Below are 20821 nucleotides of genomic sequence, written 5' to 3'. Positions count from 1 at the left end.
TATATATATATATATATATATATATATATATATATATATATATATATATATATATATATATATTACAGTCAAAACCCGTTTTTAGTTAGTTACTAGTTTACTAGTTTACATTGAGCCACTTCGTCAACACGAGTTTTGCCTAGTTAAAAACTAGTTTTAACTGACTTTCGCTTTTGACCAGCAGTAAATTGTAGTTGTAACTAAGGCTATCAGTAACAATTAGTTTCAACTAGTAAGACTAAACTAGACAGAACTAGTTTTCACTAAATTTATTTAGGGGCTAATATTAAAATTAAGACAAACTACGTGTTGATTGAAAAAAAGGATTTTTGTACTGTGCAATGCAATATTTATTGAGAATATTGGCCATACATCCAAACACATTCCAGATAGTGAAAACAAGAAAAATTTTGATTCATTGCTTAATAAATTAGTAGCCTAAATCAGCGACGATAGAGAGGGTTAAAATTGGAGTAGCCATATAAGTATGCTGTTGAGGAATAAAGCTACCATACCACTTTCTTTCATGTGCTGAAGAGGTTATCTAATATAGGGGACATTTCATTCCAAACACCTTGTCTGTTTTGAGGTTGTCATAACACGTCAAAACTACCGTTGCGGTAGGAACCGTTAAAAGGAAGTAGAGTGAGGTACATTAACAGATATTATTCTATGGCCGGTCACTCTATTCTTGTGTTTACGAACGTCGGCAAGGGGACTTACCCCGCTGCTCTATAGAAAGTGACGAGGTTACCGGCTCTTTGTGTTCGGCAGGTGTGTTGACATCGGGACTCGGCGGAAGGGATGTCAGCTTACTTTACTGCTCCAGGACCGAAATAACAAGAGGATTAATCTGCTTTGATACACAGTAATTTAGTTCATCTTACTCATGGTAGCGTTTCTTTGAAACGCCCCTATTATTACTTGATAACTAAGTCATTTGTGCGAGGCCCCAGTGCCTACTTCTATTTTTATAAATCGACTCTTCTGTCATGCTTGACATCTCCGGTGAGACTCTTTCCTGCACACTGCGGAGCTGTTTCAAGCAACATGGGGCCGTGATGATCGTCTTGACAGTGATCTCTAAGTTCAGCGCTAATCATCTCTCTGCAGTGCTCAGAAATACAAAACAAAGACCATTAAAATAAGAGAAGGGTCGGTAATTAATAGCGTAGGAATGTCCAGGGGTGTACGGACAACTTCAACTTAGGATGAATCGAAGTTACTATCACGCAGTTGCTCACTTTTTTCATATATTCGGCTTCTGAAGCAAAGGACCATGTAGCTTTGTTGATTTATTCCTCACATGATGCCAAGATTGTTTCGACTGAATTGCAGAAGGTTTAGGTTGGAAGCCCATTCACATTCTCCACACAGTTCCGATCTCTCCCCAGATGATTTCTATATTTTTGGAGACCTCAAGAACGACATTCATGATGGCCAAATTGCTTCGTATGAAGAGATACACGTCTGGGTACTGTCATGATTCCACAGGCAGCTGCAAATATTTTTGCTTGAAGGCATCCACCGTCTTGTCTCATAGTAAGATAAATTTATTAATATTTATTTTGACTACTATCGAAAAAATGCACAATTAGTTACTTTTCTTACGTTTGAGGGAGTCTCACATATTTTATAGGTCGAAGGCGGTTGTTATTGACAGAAACGAATTATCTAATATATTAAAAAAGTGTCTTAATCCAAACCGCAATAAGATGTGTAAATAATACCTCTATCACGGGGATCACTTTTGCCTCGACTGTGTCGCAAAACGTGAAAAAAAAGGATTAGTAGTATGTAGGAGAGAATTATTTCCTTCAGAACTTCTCAGAATTTTGTTATTGTCTCGGAAGCTACAGTGCGGTAACAAGAGTTCGCAATACCCACTGACGTCAAGATTCAGTTCACACCGAGAGCTAAGGCGGCTCAATTTCCAATGTAGTCCAGGAACCAAATCAATGGAGATATCCAACTAGTAGTGAATCATAAACAGACTGCCGAGGAAGGCACACATAAGCTTAGAGAAAATTCGTGACTAGAATTCAATTAAAACATTTTGGCCAGAGGCAACGAATAGCCAAAAACTTGCAGGAGCCAGCAATCAAATCATACTATGCCTTCCACTCGGCTTCTTGAGAGCGGCTCCCATTTTTTTTCTCAAAGACGCCACTGGTGGAGTGAGACAATGAAGGAAAAGAAGTTTCCCTCATGTCAAAAGGAACTTGATGCAGCGAAATCAGCGAAGGGAAATTAAATTTTCGTACATTTGTTGTGTTTTTTTAATATCTATTAGCATTTAGAAGTGAACTATACCTTTGTCTATTTTAAAGTGTTTCTATATAAAGTTCCAAAATGAATAATTTGGTTTCAAAGCAGTTAAGATTCTCTTTTAGAAAAAGAGAAATGTGATTTCAATTAAAAGTTAGCTGCGATTTGATAAAAAATCTGACGTGATAAAGAAGTCTCAATATAGGATTTGACATCAGAGTAAAAAATACTTTAAATATCAACTGACATTAAAAATATCGCTCCAAAAGTTTTCAAATTCAGTGTAGTGTTGTTCTTTATTATTTTTATTTAAGGTGATAACGTAATCTGTGAATTCTCAAATCTTTGTTACCCCTTCTATAATTTCATAATTTATGTGTTGTTTTTATGGTGCAGAAATGACGAAACAGTCGACGCCTTGCATTAAGAAGTGTGAAAAACTGCCTAAAGGGGGAGCATCATTCTCTGACTGGTGCAAAAAATAGTCTCCCAGTAATATTCCCTGATCTGGCTCTGGCTTCTTTGTCTGTAGCGTTAGCAAGGATGCAATGTGTCCACAACATGAGCAGGTTGGTATACATAATTTGTTTTACTAATCTGCATTTTACACTGTCTCGTGTAGTGTCTCAGTTGATAAATAGTTCATAACTCGAAGAAGTCCGATATTTAGCTATGTATTTACTTTGGTGTAGATATTTACTGTCTCATTGCGTCTAATATGTTATTTTCATCTTTTGGTTTTCTTCTTTTATGTAGCCCGTGATACATTTTTAAGTTCAATAAGGATTATGGGCAATTTTTCTGTAGCGAGACTGTGGTCGTTATTCCTACTTTCTTCAATGCGATACCTAATGTTTTGGTGCTGCTAATATTTAGATCTTACCATTAAAACACTCCAAGAATGAAATTATGATAGTGATATAAGTGTATCTGTTACGTGCACACTTTTCCTTAATACACCTTCAGCATGCGCAAGTAGGTTTCTCTAACTAGAGTTGTGTAAATTAAAGTGTCATATTTAGATAACAGGAAGCAAAAGTATCTAAGATTGTGACTTCTGAAGCTGTACATAAGTGTTGGTGCAAGGCTGTGACTCCGCTTTCTGCCTTGAAAAATAGCCCCAGACACTGAATACGGCCCTGTAATTACGCAATCTGACTTCAGGGGTACAGTTTTGGTGATGATACTGCTGAAACATAGGCAAAGCGCTACGAATAGGGTGGTTACTCTAAAGTAACCAGTTGAGTATTCACTTGGAACACTGACGGGAAACTTTGCACTATACTGGCTAAAAGTGTTTTAAAATACGGTCTTGTAGGACCAATTTGTGCAAGAGTAATGTGTTTGTCATCTGTTACCTGGTAACCTGAAATTACAAACGTTCTGTAGTAAAAGCAGTAATTTTCAATGACACAGTCTCTACCGCCCTTAACGTGGAAAGTGTATGAGTGATGCCTTCCGTTAATTGCACAAAGTTCTTATGAATGATAAACGCAAGTGCTGTAAGCTTATGCAGATCGCCTCTGATGAATTTTCCGTATAAGTGGATGGAGCACGTTTTGTCTGAATAAAATATAAAGACCCAAACATGGAGTAACGGAACAATCTATAGACCTTGTGAATAAAGTAAAGCAGTAAAATAATAAATTTATAAATAAAAACCGTATACATGATGCAGTATAATATGTGTACAAATCTAAGACACTAAATCAGCCGTTATGGATCACGACAAATATCGGATTAGATTATCTGACATACCCTCTGAACAGCATGGCACAAAAGTACATAAGAACAAATTTTAGAACTTTTGCGAAATAACCTAACAAGTGAGAGAATCCGTTTGTAAGTAACTTGAAACAGCAGATGTTTACTGCAGTAATGGCTAACGATCATAACGTGCTCTGATGAGATCGAAAGTCAGAACAAAAGCGCAAAATTTTCCACGTTAAGTCCTAATGCAAAATGCAACGTCGAAAGGACACGATTTTACATAGCTTCTTCACTCTGTTTCCAATCAGCTGCCAGCACCTTGCTGCAGTCTTATCTCTACACTGAAAGCGGCTGGTCAGATGTATTCACATTATATACAGAAAACAGACATCTCAATAACTTCTGCTGCCCAGAACGAGACAGACAAAGGATGTTCGCTCTTAAAGTGGGACATGGGACATGAAACTAGAATATACGCCCTCGGCGCTCTTGTTGGCCGCTGCAGGATCTGGCGCTCCCACGAGAGTTACTTACCCTCTGAAAGGTTCGCAGTAGAGCTTCTGTGAACTTTGGAAGGTAAGAGACGAAGTACTGGCAGAATTGAAGGTGAGAGGACGAGTCATGAGTCTTGCTTGGGTAGCTCAGTTGGTAGAATACGTGCCGCGATAGGTAAGGTATAGAGTTCGAGTCTCAGTCCGGCACACATTTGTGCAATGTTTGAAATTCCTACGTGATAAACAACACAATCTATATCCTTTACACGACAGTAACTAATCAGAAAAGATGAACTATATCCTGTACACCAGACATAAAAACAAAAGAAATACAATTATTTACAGGATCTAATATCAAACATACCACGCTTTCACTGTACACAGAGCGCATAGAGATATTATAAGAGGTAGAGGCCCCTTAGATGGATCGCTCACTGTAAGTAAGACAGACTCGAAATCATTAATAAAATATTCAGATCTCTTGGCCATGTAAACTTGTTTCTGTGGAAAAATACATACTCCTCTTCAAAATGGACAGCTTTCGCATTGTAAAATAAATGGATATTAGAAATAAAATCGTATTTGAAATTCAACTGTCTTGTTAACTGGTGCTCTCTGTTCCTAAGAACGGAGTACTTTATTTACATGCAGTTGCACAATGTACAAAGCAAACAAAGGACAATTAACCTCTAAATTAAAAATGTTGTGATACAAGGTTAATGTTAAGTGAATGAAAAAAAAACAGAAAAAGTTTGTCACAGGCCGTACCCAACACATCGCAGTAACTGAGAAGGAGACGAAACAGTAAAAGTTCACTGACACTGACTGTGTCAGTGGAGCGCGTTCAGAGAGGACACAGGAGGACTTCTCTACACAATGGTATTTCTTAACGCTAGATGGTGGTTATGCTGTCGAATTTTGGGATGGTGGGGGCTGTCCGACAATGGTTTTTGGTGGTGGAAAATATGGTTGGGAACAGCTGCTTGAGAACCCATGATCACTCAGCCTCAGTTCGGCCGGAATGCAATGTGTGTTATACTGCTTATGCAGTCGTGCGACAGCATATTGAGATTTGCATTGACCTCACATTAAGCCTCCTGAATACGCAATATGCAACGCGTTTTTCATAGCAAGCCAGTGCGCAATAATGCACCTTCCAGCAGACGCTTTCACGGGTGATAGGAATATGTGTCCTCTGTGACTTTCACGTCAGTTGACGTGACATAGACTAAACCAACCTGCTCACCAAATTAACTACTTGTCATTCGAATATCCTGTATACGTGACACATCTCCTGCCATCACACTCATCATGTATTTCTGTCTTCTGCAGCAAGTCAACTCGCGAACATTCTTGGGTGTGTCTTATGTTAACTAGTCGTCAACTAGTCCACTCCTCCGCTCTCTTTTTCCTACACTTTACAAACAAAAGAAATGCAAGTAGCAGAATGCCTTTTTCAACTTTTAATACTCAGATAATGTTTCTTGGAAAGTAATTTGGGTGGATGAAATTATACTTACTATTATTAATTTAGTTCTAAGTTTCTATTTCTTTTTAAGATTTTCGTAGACGATAATTTGAGTAAAGTTTATTAAATAATTAACTGCTTATATACTAACAGTTAATGTCACAGGAAAACGTTGGCACCGCAGATAAAGCCTAGGCAAAGGCTGACATTCTTTCAAGGACAAGAAAATTACACAGAAAATGGTGATAAATCAGATATGTATGTATCATTGGCAATCAGCACATTAGGACAGTACATTTAAATGTTTGCATAGTTGGGAGTCCATGGTTATTGATGGGTGGCACACAATGTCCACTTATTTGTACCGCAAAATTTATGTTAAGATTGCTTCAGGACAGTTTCATTTCGAAAAAGTTATCATTAACCTTCAACAATTTTTGTTATGCAATTCAAAAAGTACTCTCAGAATACCTGCCGAAGGAACCAATATCATCCACATTTTACCTAGAGCGCTCTGGTACTAAACTATGTAATTTAACTATGTAATTTAACTTGAAAGAAAGGAACTTTCTTTCATTTTGTATGTGTGTGTGTGTGTGTGTGTGTGTGTGTGTGTGTGTGTGTGTGTGTGTGTGTGTGCATGTGTATGTGTTTGTGTGGCGTGTATCTACATGACTACTCTGAAGTTCACACTTAAGCTCCCGGCAGAGATTTCCTAGAACCATTTTCACACTATTTCTCTGTAGCTCTCCTATTTGATAGCGCGCGGGAAAACGAGCACGAAATCTTTCGTGCGAGCTCTGATTTCCCTTATTTTATTTCGATGACGTTTTCTCCCTATGTAGACGGGTGTTAAAAACATATTTTCGCATTCGAAAGAGAATGTAGGAGACTGAAATTTCGTGAAAAGATCTCGCCGCACTTATTTTTAATGAATGCCACCCACCTTTCGTATCATTTTGAAACGTCCCCTTTGAACAATTATACATGACTGTCCTTAAACTGACACACAATATTTTGTTAGCGCAACGCAATCTGACTTTCAAAATTCCCTACAAAAGAATGGCCCTGACTAACATTAAACTATACCTTTCACAAATCACTTACCTCACAAAAATCTTCGCTGCTCAAGCTACTGCAATACAGCAAGCGCCACTACTGCCAGCTAAATAAAAGATTCAAACTACTAAAGGCACTAACTACTGATAGGGATAGTTAGCAAATGAAAGATATTAATAGAGAACAAACAATGTATTTACCTTAATATCATCACAAGTCATAATATATATATCAGTTCATGACAAATTGCAAACCTCCGCCATCTCTCTCCCCACATCCACCACTGCTGGCGGCTCACCTCCAACTGCGCAACGCTACGCGCTGTTCACAGCCAGCTGCCTAACACTACAATGGCGAGTATTACAACAATGCAAAGCAGACACAGACTGCCCACAGCACAGCCAGTGATTGTCATACAGAGGTGGCGTTACCAATAAAAAACCTAAACAGCCTACTTACATAGAGAAAACATAAACAGCCTACTTACATAGCCCCCATGCTCCCCACAAAAATTTTTACAAATGGTGTTGGGCACTGGCCAATACAGATTTGACAAAAATTTTTCACAATTACAGTAACAAAGATATAAAATGCACACACTTATTAATATAACATTGGTCAAAAGCTCAAAATTTCTCACAGTCCATAAAGACAGTCCACATTGTTCATCACAGTAAAAATGCAGAGTTTTTCTCAAAGTCCAAGCAGTAAAAGAAAATGCACATAGAAGTAGTGGATTTCCATGCAGTCTTGAAGAAGTAGTGTTGACCTTCCAACGGAAAGACAGTGCTGACTCTCGACATGCAGACAGGTAATGGGCCACAACAGAGCAAACCCACAGCAGAGTCATTCGAAGTTTGGAAGAATATTGGTAGGTAGGTCATCACAGAGCAGACCCACTGGAGTCCTGGTAGAGATTGTGGTATTGGTGGGCCACCAGAGGTGCAGACCCACTGCAGTCCTTGTAGAAATAATGGCGTTGGTAGGTCATCATAGATGCAGACCCACTGTAGTCCTTGTAGAGATAATGGTATTGGTGGGCCACCAGAGGTGCAGACCCACTGTAGTCCTGGTATAGACGGCCAGCAGCCATCCGTTGCGACTGTGCAGGTGCACAATCACCATCGAAGATTCTTGCAGAGAATATAGCAAGTCCATAAACCACCACTTGTGCACTCAGAAAGTTTTTCTTTTAATTGTCCTTAGAACCAGCAATGCTGTTATCCAGTCCCTTGCTGAATTACCAACACACGTGCAAACACTATCAGTCCCTACTTCTCACATATTGTCCATATACTATGACCAACAGAAACGTGTGCAGTGAAATGGAACTTACAAGTTAATAATATCATGAACTGGTGACAATTACAATTTTATAACAGAAGAATACAATAACAAAGGTACAAAATACATCATTAAAAACATAATAATACAGATAACATTTGTAGTACAGGCTTTACAAAAGAATAGAAATAAACATATACATCAGTGTTACAAAAATAGTGACATAAGTACATACATAAAAGATCACAATAACTTTCGAAACATCAACTTCACACATGAGCATTAAACAGAATAAATAATGTGTAAGCATATTTATAAGGTAAATAACATATTATGAAAGCCAATTATATTTGAGGATAACAGTATTCCTCATCATAGTGAATGTAGCTTAATATTAATAGAAGAAAAAATTCTATGAAACTACACAGAGACAGGAAGAAAACAAATACACAAGGGTACACAAACACATAGTGGGATAACACCAATAGGAAAGGACAGGGTTCGTTTTCAGTGTAACATTTGGTACTGCAGTCCAACCCAAAACTTCATATATCTTTCCTCTTATTTCATCCTTTGTTTCCACCAAAAAAATTCTATCTAAGCATGCTTTCTGTATTTATATGTTCACACATTTCTTACCTCATTTTTATTTTCCATTATCTTACCTCATCATTTATTTCCAAGAAAATCCTACCTAAACCTGTTTTCTGTACCCTTTTTTTTTGTATAACTTTTCAATGCATTTCTTCCAATTCATCGCAACTCATTCTCTTCTATAGTCTACCCCCTCTTAATCTAACTTAAATCTACTGAGCTCAGATGCTAAACTAAGGGACGAGGCAATGCAGCAGCACAAAACAATGAACACAAACATCAATGACAAAAATACAAATGCCAAAGCAATTGCAATATTACAACTAATATAGGGCACTGTGCAGCAAAAAAAAAAAATCTGGCTTAGCAGAGTAACACAAATTAAAGTTCAGTAGCACTATGCCTGGCAAACAGCAGCTTATATCGAAACATGACATAGCTCAAGCAGAAAAAATAGTACACTAAAGATAACAATGCAGATAAGGCAAATGTATAATCACATCTTAATGTCTAAGTAATTAAAGTGGTGCACCACAAGAAGTTATTCTACCAAAAAGTTACCAATTACTTGAAAAGAAAATTATGAATGCAGTTACTAGTTCCTTCTTATTGTTCTTTCCTTTCCAAGTGCACCTTTTTTAAAGAATGTGGATCATAAAATAATTATTTAATAGATCTGTTGACAGAAAGTGTTCACATTAGCAAATGCATTTCATTTTATAAAAGCAATGCTGCAACACAGCTGGAAACCAGATATCAAATGAAATAAGCAATTACGCAAACCAAAGCATAAAAACATCATTCAATAGTCATGTGGCATTTCGTAAGTCAGTAGCTCTCAACTCTCATTGAAAGACACTTATCATTATCAGGTTTGCAGATGTACGAATATTTCCCATCAATTCATAAGCATTTCAGTAATTAGCACAAAGTGCGAGTAATCATATGTTTTCAAGTAACGAGGGTGTCGCATTAGCGATGAAAGGCACACCCTAATGGCTTGTTCTCCAGGTGTTTGACACGTCCCACGTCCCCTTTTTTTTTTCTACCTGTGCCGCTGAAAAGGGCTCGCAATAATGGCTTTTTCTCCAGGCGTCTGACACAGCTGGGTGCCCGCGACGCATTACGTGCAGGTGGTCACTTAACTTTCGTACGGAAATATTTACGACAGGAGATTCTGCTACCGTGGTAGTCTCATATAAAGATATTTCACAGGTCAAGAATTAGCGTTGCAAATCTGTAGAAACAAAACCCTATAAATATAACAGTGTCCAAAAAAAATTTTCAGTGGCATTGTGATACATTCATGCATGTACACACACATTTCATAACTCTTAAAGTACGATTCTTGGTTTCCAACAACCTTTTCATAAATCAGAGTCCCTAAACACTACTCATTATTCCTTACCTCATTATACATATACATATTCGTCGACACTTCTTCAATATTTCATCATGAGAAATACGTAGCATAATAAACATTCCTCAACAACATAATACACATCGTCGTCGTAATAATAACATCATAACACCTCAGTCAAATCTCAAAATCGTCGTAACTTCCTCCAATAATTTCTAAGCCTAAAAAAATTCTCTGCTCATTTCAATAGTGTCATCTACCTCAAACGTACTTTAAAATCATGCTCCCTTACGAAATACGTCATTCAAAGCTCTCATAGTATCACAATGATTCCGAAAAAATATGAACAGTTTACAAAGTACAGACAAAATACAGTTTCATAAGTGTGAAGTTATCCAACGGTGTAATTGCGTAAACATCTGTCACTGATGTAGTAAAAAACATGTTTGTCTCTCAGTTAAATGATCAGATAGCTGTGTAATTTGTGTGTTAGAGAAATATGGTACCGATGTGTAAAGTTGTATAAGCAAATACCATATTAGCTAGGGCTCCTTGTGCTTGCCAAACACATGGTACACAAAGTAAGCGTGTACCCCCCTGAGGATTACATGTTAACAGATTCTAAATCTGACAAAGCATATTAGTAATGTGAAGCGAAAAATTTTATGACAAAGACTAAGTTAAAAAGCAGATTATCTTTCAATAAACGGTTTTACATGTGAAATGTGGTGTAAATCTTTACTCTTCCTAGTACGCAGAGTTTCAACTTCAACGCAATTATCATGTGGTATACGTCGGATTCTGTAAGGTCCATTGTAAACTAGAAAGAATTTGTGACTCAAGTGTTTCTTCTTATGTGACAATGAATGAGCTTTAATGAGAACTTTCTGACCAATATACAATTTCCATGCATTTGCTTTACCGTGTAGTTTTCTCCTTTTGTCTGCTGCAGATTTTATATTTTTAAGGGCCAAATCAATTATGTCTTTGTGTCGAAGTTTACGTGTATTCGGGAAAGGTACAAGCTCTCTGATTCTGTTCGGTGGTTCTTCATTCTTCAGTACAAGAGTAGGTGGTAAAGCAGTGGAGTCGTGAGGCATTTCATTCAGCACGTTTTGAAATAAGTGTAAATATCTGTCCCAATGCTGATGCTTTCTGTGACAATAAAGTCTGCAAAGCTTATTGATTTCTTTCATAATCCGTTCGGAGGGGTTACAATGTGGTGAGTACAATGAAATAAAAACAGGTTTGATTTTATGGTTGCGAAGCATGCGTGACCAAACAGCAGATCTGAATTGCGGTCCGTTATCTGAAATGACTTTACTAACGTGTCCAACTTCACGTAAGAAATTTTTAACAAAGGCGTTGGATACAGACCGTCCAGTGGCTTTACGTAACGGAGTGAAAGAAACAAATTTTGAAGTAAGTTCAACAGCGACTAGAACGTACGAAAATCCATTGGATGTTCTGACAAGCGGTCCCAAGAGATCAACAGCAGCAAATTCTTTTAATTTAGCAGGAATAATAGGAAACAACGGAGCACGATGTGAGACAGTAGATGGTTTCGCCTTTTGACAAAGTTTACAAATAGACAAGACTCTTCGAATTCGCTTTTCCATATTGTTAAAATAACAAGTCGTTCGAAGAATATGATAACATTTTCGTGGGCCAAAATGTGCGTAGCTGAAATGAATGTACCAAATGAGCTTATTAACAAAATCGTCTGGAATGCAAAGTACCCATAGCTTGTCATCAACAGTGCAGCGTTTGAAGAGTATGTTGTTTCTAACCAGGTAATAATGCCGAATCTGTGTGTGTGTCTTTTCATGCCATTTGCCCTTGATGTCTTTCCAAATCGGATCTTTATCTTGTTCATGAGCAATGTCCTTTAAAGATGTGGTGATGAAGTTTTCAAAGGCGACTTTCTGAATGTAAAGAATACTGAAATTTTTCTCGAGGTTGCCTTCTGTGTTACTTTTCTGAAGCCCAGCCGGTGCGCGTGACAGTGCGTCCGCAACAATGTTCTCCTTGCCGGGAATGTAGACTATTGTGAAGTGGAATTCTTGCAGAAACAATGCCCAACGTTTTAACCTGTCATGATTTAATTTTGAAGACATAAGAAATTGTAATGCACGATGATCACTGTACACTTTTACGTGCTTACCAGAAAGAAAGAAACGGAATTTGTTAAATGCCCAAACGATAGCTAAAGCTTCTAATTCAGTAACGGAATAATTTTTTTCAGATTTTGTTAGCACTCGGCTAGCAAAAGCAATGGTTTTCTGAACGGTAGTGTCATTTTCTATGGCTTCTTGAAATAAATGGGCACCAAGACCGACTTTAGAAGAATCCGTACTAAGGCAGAAATCTTGTGACAGATCAGGATGAGCTAGTATTGGCGCGTGAAGTAACGCTTCTTTCAAAGAATTGAATTCCAACTGTGCTTGTTCGTCCCAGTTCCAAATAGTATTTTTTCCAGTGAGAGAACAAAGTTTTGGTGTAACTAGAATTTGCATATTCAGAAAACGACGGTAAAAATTTACGAGACCTAGAAAACTGCGGACTTGTCTTTTTGTGGATGGCACTGGAATGGCTCTGATTGCTTCTAACTTTTCAGGATCCGGCTGAATGCCTTCAGAAGAAATAATATGTCCCAAAAACCTCACCTTTGACCTACCGAATTCAGACTTTTCCAAGTTAACTGTAATTCCAGATTCTGCAAAAATATGTAACAGACTGTTGAGGATGCGATTATGTTGTTCCCATGAAGCTTCCGCTATTAGAATATCGTCCACATATAAGGTGATGTGACGTTTTAAGAACTCAGGTAATATGGAATTTAGCCCGCGAATAAATGCTGCTGAAGAAATGTTCAAACCAAAGGGAAGTTTCCGAAACTGATAACAAACGCCGAAACAAAGGAAAGCTGTGTATTTTCTGCATTCTGGATGAAGTTCGATCTGATAAAAGCTGGATCTGAGATCAATGGAAGACAACACTTTTACACCATTAAAATTTTGAAGAAGTTCTTCCATCGTCTGCGGCCTGTCTGTTTCAGGAATAATGATAGTGTTGATTTGTCTCGAATCTAAGACAAGTCTGATCGATCCATTTTTCTTTTCAACAACATGTAATGGATTGTTGTATGAGCTTACTGCAGGCTCAATAATGCCCTCGTCAAGCATAGATTGTATTTCTGTTCTAACACGGTCCCTATAATGTGCTGGAATTACATATGGTCTAACACAAAATTTAGTATGCTCACGAACACGAAATTGGTATTGAAATCCCTTGATTGTTCCTGTTTTATGAGTAAAAACTGTGGAATGTGCTTGTAAAATCTCAAAAAGGTCCTGCCTATCAGTGTCATTACAATTCTCAATTGTTTGAATTTTATTCTGAATTAACTTATTAATGTCAAATGCGCCGTCGATATCATCCCTGTCAGTACTTGCAGAGTGATTGTTAGTGTCTAGTTCCGTAGAAAAGTCCGAACTGTTGTCTAACAGAAGGTAAAGCCGATTAATTTCCTCGTCATGGCTTGAGAGCCAGTCTTCAAATTTCAAAGCTATTGACTTACCTTCTTTCTCTAAACTTATTTCAGCATCGTGAAAGTTTAAGATTGCTTTGTATTCATTCAAAAAGTCTACTCCCAATATAATTTCCGTCGACAATAATGGAACAATGAGAAAGTTCATAGAGAAGCTGTGGCTTTGACAAAAGAATTCTAAATTGGTTTGTTGGCGTACATCTACACTTTTTCCAAAGATTGCACCTTGTAATTTAATCTTACGTAACGGAAGTGTGGGGCAATCGTTCGATTTGTTGCATTTGCTAAAGGCTGTTTCACTGATTACTGAAATGGGGCTGCCAGAGTCAAGTACTGCCGTAAATTTTACGTCATTTACTGTAATGTGAATCACAGGATATGCAATGTTGTTATGTTTTACGTCGTGTTCTTGGAGTAAGATGTCCCTAATGTCTTCCATTTTTACGTAATTACTAGCTACGGCAGCTGCGTCGTTAGTTTCATACGTGCGTTTTGTGGCTGCCTGCGGTATGAGTCATTGCCTATTGTCTCTTTGTTGGCGCTCGTCGTTATTGGGATTTGGAGACCTAACTTCTACAAATTCACCATGACGAGAGGGCCCTGCTCTGTTTGAATCCCTCCAGTTCTGATGCAGTTCAGGTCTGTCGTTACGATCATATCGTCTGTCGTCATGTCGGTAGATTCCATAGTTTCTTTCCTGTCGGTCACATGGTGGAGAATTTCTCCCTGAATCGTAACTGCGCGCTGGTCCGTTGCGTCTAAAGTTATTCTGTCTCCCTTGATAGTATTTATTTTGGTTCCCATATTGTCTGTTTCTCTTATTGTCTCTGTGATAGTCATTACCACGGAGAGGTGATCTTTCCCTATAGTTATTACTACTCTGCCAACGGTTGTCATACGGGTGGTGTCTGTTTTGGTCACGATTTGTGTTGTGAGAATAGCCTTGTCGTGTCCAGTTATTACTTCTTTCATCGCGGATTTGCGACGGATGTGACCTGTAATTGTTGTGTTCCTGGTTTCGCGTTCCGCGATTGTCAGTCTCAATTTCTAATTCTTGTAACAGTCCCTGAAAAGCTTCAATGTCGTCTTTGCAACGTCCTGCTAAAATAATATGTCGTAAATGTTTAGGCAGTTTGATTAAGCAAATGCGGATGAGTTCTGAGGGGCTGTATGGGTTTGACAGGTATTGATTCTTGTGCAACATGTCTTCAAAATATTTCACAAGACTGGAAAATTCAGATTGTTCGAAGTGTTTCATCATTATGATGTTATGTTTTACACGGTCTTGTGTAGCTTGAGACCAATATGCTGAGAGGAAGGCATGGTAAAATTCTCCCTCACTGTGGCAATCGTGAATGACCGATCGCATTCTTACAGCTGGTTCATTCTCTAAGTAGCCACACATAAATTCTAATCTGTGTTCTAACGACCAGTTGGGAGGAAAACAATGAGAGAATTGATGGAGCCATGCTTGTGGATGAATGTCGTTGCCAGAATTCTTAAATGTTTTGAATTTACGTGTAGTAATGAACAGCTTATAGTCAAAATCATCATGTCGTCGAGTCGCATATCGGTCATTGTTAGGTCGTGTCGGCCGTTCCATCTCAAAATTCGGTGCACATTGCCAATTTCTTTCATAACTTCCGAAATGCCCTGTGTTATTATTTTGTGGCTGTTCCGTATTTCTGTGTCCCTCTTCCCGTATTGGGGCGCGAGTATCCTCTGAAATACGTAATTCTTGTATTAACTGTGTCAGCTGATCTTGTACTTCCCGGATTTCTCTTTGGTGTTGCGTATTAATCTGATTCTGATTTTGTTTGAATTTCCTAATTTGTTCGCACTCTTCAGTGTCAGTGAAGGCTACAGGTCTTGTGTCATTCAGATCATCATCTACCTTTGTAGATAAGTTAGTGACCTGATCCGAAAGTTCGGCTACTTTCTCCGATAGTGAACACATTTCCCCAGTGTGTTTTTCTGAACCAAGTTTCAGAATGTCCATTTGTGTTGAAATCGAATCTACTGTGTCCTTTAAGTTTTCCTGAGTTATTGCAAGTTGCGTAACCGAATCGGTAGATGCAACTGAGTCAATTTTAGCCCACAAGGTCTCATGATTTTCATGAACAATGGCTTGCAGTTCTTTTATGGCTGCTTCGTGATTCTGTAATGCATTTTCATGCCGCGAAAAAATAGGTTGAAAATGCTCACAAATTTGTGTTTTTACGTCATTACAGACTTTTTGACATTTCGATTCAATGTTATGTAACTCAGTAGTTAAATCTTCACGTGTTTGTTCAAGCGTGGTGTGAAGATTTTGTTCCATTGCGTCTAACTGTTGCTGTGTTTGTCTCTGGTGTTGTTCCATTGTGTCTAACTGTTGCTGTGTTTGTCTCTGGTGTTGTTCCATTGTGTCTAACTTTTTAAGATTTTGTTCCACTGTGTTTAACTTTTTGAGATTTTGTTCCACTGTGTCTAACTTTTTAAGATTTTGTCCCATTTGTCTCTGATTTTGTTCCATTTGTTGCATTAATTGCAATAATAATGTATTAGTGTCTGGAATCTGTTTCTCTACGCTTTTCGGCAGTGCATTTGCACCGGCAACATTCACATTTTGACAAGCAGAAAATGCGTCTTGACTTATTTGAGAAAACGGTGATAACCCAAAACCTGAATCTACAGTATTTGCGAAATTGTGTCCTGTCATTTCGGATTCCTGAGGCGAGCTGTTGCCGACCGATCGATCGATAATGCTTCCCTCTTCACTAATTGTTTCACTGTCCGTGCCATTGTTTGCCGCCCGCTCCATTTCCCTATGCACGATTACCAAATTACTACTTTGAACATCAGTTAATTCATTACTCTGCGGCGCTAACACACTGCCTTCGTCTTCACTGTCATTTCTCAGTTTACTTTGGAGCCTAGTATTACGTTTTTCACACGCCATTATTGTCACAGTATTTCACACGACAACACAGAAAAACACAATTTGAAGAGCAAAATAAAATAACGTAGCAATGGAAATAATGTCTAGTTAATTGCAGCTGCGAAATACTTGGTGCAAATCTACATGCATGCCACAACTGTTTTACTCTACAACAATGAAAAACTACAACTACAAAGGAGATTCTCTCTACAATTACGCGCTAGCAATAAACAAAAGCTACACTAAATACACAAACTACAAGAAAAAATCAGAAGATTCCAGTGAGGTATCCTAGGCTAAGGGTCGACATATGAAACGTCCCCTTTGAACAATTATACATGACTGTCCTTAAACTGACACACAATATTTTGTTAGCGCAACGCAATCTGACTTTCAAAATTCCCTACAAAAGAATGGCCCTGACTAACATTAAACTATACCTTTCACAAATCACTTACCTCACAAAAATCTTCGCTGCTCAAGCTACTGCAATACAGCAAGCGCCACTACTGCCAGCTAAATAAAAGATTCAAACTACTAAAGGCACTAACTACTGATAGGGATAGTTAGCAAATGAAAGATATTAATAGAGAACAAACAATGTATTTACCTTAATATCATCACAAGTCATAATATATATATCAGTTCATGACAAATTGCAAACCTCCGCCATCTCTCTCCCCACATCCACCACTGCTGGCGGCTCACCTCCAACTGCGCAACGCTACGCGCTGTTCACAGCCAGCTGCCTAACACTACAATGGCGAGTATTACAACAATGCAAAGCAGACACAGACTGCCCACAGCACAGCCAGTGATTGTCATACAGAGGTGGCGTTACCAATAAAAAACCTAAACAGCCTACTTACATAGAGAAAACATAAAGAGCCTACTTACAATTTCCGTGACACTGTCTCCCTATTTTGAGATAATACGAAAAAAGCTGACTTTTTCGGTTTCCACCAACAGGGCCATCTGGTAAGGATCCCACTCTGCACAGCAGTAATCAATTAGACGATGGGCGGCTGTCTCATTATTAGACCTGTTGCATGTTCCACGTGTTCTGCCAATAAAACGCAGTCTCTGGTTTGTCTTCCCCGCGTCATGTATATGAGATCGTTCCTATTTAAGTTGTTCGTAATTATGATTCCTAGATATTCGGTATATAGTAGATTAGACATTAGCCTTTAAATTTGTGTGATGTATTGAATAACCGAAATTTCTCGGATTCCTTTTTAGTACTCGTAGAAGACATCACACTTTTCGTTATTTAGTTTCAGTTGCTATTTTTTGCAACATACACACATCTTGTTTAAATCGTTTGGCAACTTGATGCGATTCTCTGATGACTTTGCTGGACGTTAAATGACAACGTCGTCTGCAAAGAATTTAAGACATTGTCTCCTTAATAGTTTATATAGATTAGGAACTGCAGAGGGTCCTTAACACTTCGTTGGCGAACTTCACATGTCACTTCTGTTTTACTCGATGACTTCCCGTAAATTACTAAGAACTGTGACCTTTCTGACAGGAAATCACGCTTCCAGTTGCCTACCATAGGAGCAAAATGTGATAATAAGCCGCTTGTGAGGGACTGTATCAGAATACTTTCTCAAATCTAGAAGGATGGAATCACTTTGAGGTCCCTGATCATAGCACTCACTACTTCACATTTGACAGAAAGTGTGATAGAGTGTCAACTGAGTGTCAACAGACACAGTACATCTTATTTAATTCAACTGCAATACGACATCAGTGATATTGGTCTTTAATTCGCCGTATTACTCCTGCTTCCTTTCATGAGTATTGTTGTGACCTGTGCAACTTTCCGTTCTTTAGGTACACATATTTTGTCGAGCGAGTGGTTGTAAGCCATTGCTAGGTACGGAGCTATTATATCCGAAAGGAATCTAATTGGTATAGTGTCTGAACCGGAGGACGTTTCTTTACTAAATGATTTAAGCTTCTATGCAACTTCTAGGATTTCTTCGTATTATTTACTTATGTTGGACGTAGTTCTTGATTCTAACTCGGAAACACTTACTTCGTCTTCTTAGCTGAAGGAATTTCTGAAAAATATATTTGATAACTCCGCTTTAGTGGCCCTGTTACCGATCACATAACCTTCGCTATTGACTGTGTCTTGCCGCTGGTGAACTGGTGTATTTCACATACTACCCAAATCTTTTCGGATTTTCTGCCATTTTTAAAATTATCTTGTTTTCAATATACCCCGTAAATTTCGAGCTTCTGAAAATCTTCGCAAACTTTGGGGTTTTGCATTCTTTTATGTTTGGCATGCTTTCTTCTCTGTTCCTGCTACGGTGTTCTGAACTGTTTTGTATATCTTGAGGGTTCAGTTCCATGAATTATTAATTTATTTGGTACAAATCTCTCATGTGGCATCCATACTATTTCCTCGAATTCGAGCCATATCTGGTTAATACTCTAGTAGTTACTCTGGAGAGTACTGAGATTGTCTCTTAACGAAGGCATCCAGTGAGTTTTATCTGTTTTTTAAATAGATATGTCTTGCGTTTATTTTTGGTGGGGTGAGATGTTACGATATTCCGTATTGCTACTACGGCGTTGTCACTAATCCTTGTATCCGTCATACTGTTCGGTGTTATTTGCAAGAGTGAGGTAGAGTATGTTTCAGCAATTATTTACACTTCGAGTGCGCTCCTGAACTAACTGATCAATCTTGTTCTCGGAGAAAACATTTAGTATGATTTCTGACGATGATTTATGCTTATCACCGTCTTTAAATATGTATTTTCGCCAACATATCCAAGGTAGAGGTCACCACCAAGTATAATTATGTGAGTGGGGTGACTATTTGGAAAGCCTCCGTACTCTGCGCTCACTGGTAACACACGGCGTCCTGTACTCGTCCACTGCGGCCACAACACCTGATGATGGGCGTATGAGAGCCGGAAACCGATTGTGTTCTAAATAAAAGAACTTCACAACTGTAGCGGTATTTTAAACCTTTAGTATAATGCTCAGTTGCGGCTGTTCCACCAACAAGATTGTTTGTTTTTTGAAATGAGACTCAAGCCTCCCTTTAATTGTTGAGCAACGTATCGCGAGAGCCGGGAGGTTGGTAAAAGGAACCAATTATTAATTTATTCCGGTTGTCAAGCATAAACTCCATTCATACTACTTCAAAGAATGATTCTGAAATGGTTCAAATGGTTCTGAGCACTATGGGACTTAACATCTGTGGTCATCAGTCCCCTAGAACTACTTAAACCTAACTAACCTAAGGACATCACACACATCCATGCCCGAGGCAGGACTCGAACCTGCGACCGTAGCAGTCGCGCGGTTTACTTCAAAGAAACTATCTACTTAAACTTCTGTACAAGACAGGCTACTTCTAACAGCAACAAACACACCAACTCAAATTATATGTAGTTTATTTTTCCTAAATACCGTTAGGTCCTTTGTAAAAGTGTCGGCTAAACTTATCTCTGGGTTTAACGAGCTTTCAGCATCTATAACGATATGTGCTTCGGCTCTTTCCATTTGCTAGTGCTCCGATTCTTTCCCAACACAGCTACTACAACAGCTAATATCGTTTCTAGAGGATCATGTTTACATACAGGTTTCCTTAATTAAATTTCCAGATTCAGAGTGCTGTAGAAAAAGAACTACCGCTCAGAACGACGTAATTTTTTAAAAAAAGTTACTGACGTGGGGACAAACTTAACAGGAAAAAAACGAGAATTTGACCAATACATGGCGCCGTAAGCGTCAGGATATGCGAAGCACGACGTGCAGCACATCGCTGTTCCTCAATTTGTGACCAAGACGCCCAACAGGATGTCTCCATGAAGGATCACGCGTGCTGGTAACCTCTTTTACAAGAGCGGTATCTGTGAGCTAGCAGCCCTGCAGAAGTTCAGGACATTCAGGAGCATAAAAAAGCGCATTGTTCCGATGTCTGTAAAGGGTCTGGAGAAAATGATTGCAAAATCCGGGAAAAAAGGCGTTTTGAAGCGCAATGTGGGAAAGGGAGGAAAGTAGTTGATCTGACGTCTGTCGAAGATGGGGTACAGCATTCCAGAAGGGGTCGAGTTGTACGTACAGGGTGTCCATAATTTAAGAT

The 20821-nt window shown here is 38.5% G+C and overlaps 1 long non-coding RNA gene across 5 annotated transcripts in view; it reads left to right on the top strand.

Moving 5' to 3' along the window:
• The window catches only part of LOC126483696 (uncharacterized), a 114365-nt gene that overhangs the window by 35365 nt on the left and 58179 nt on the right, over positions 1-20821 (top strand). For all 5 annotated transcript variants that reach the window (XR_007587759.1, XR_007587762.1, XR_007587760.1 and 2 more), the window contains one exon: positions 2665-2837. This is a non-coding gene — a long non-coding RNA (uncharacterized LOC126483696). The remainder of the gene's footprint in view (positions 1-2664; positions 2838-20821) is intronic.

The sequence above is a fragment of the Schistocerca serialis genome, chromosome 6 (genome assembly GCF_023864345.2).
Source record: "Schistocerca serialis cubense isolate TAMUIC-IGC-003099 chromosome 6, iqSchSeri2.2, whole genome shotgun sequence".
Classification (NCBI taxonomy): Eukaryota; Metazoa; Arthropoda; class Insecta; order Orthoptera; family Acrididae; genus Schistocerca; species Schistocerca serialis.
The sequence above is the reverse complement of the archived record's forward strand: the minus strand, read 5'-3'. Positions and strand labels throughout refer to the sequence as shown.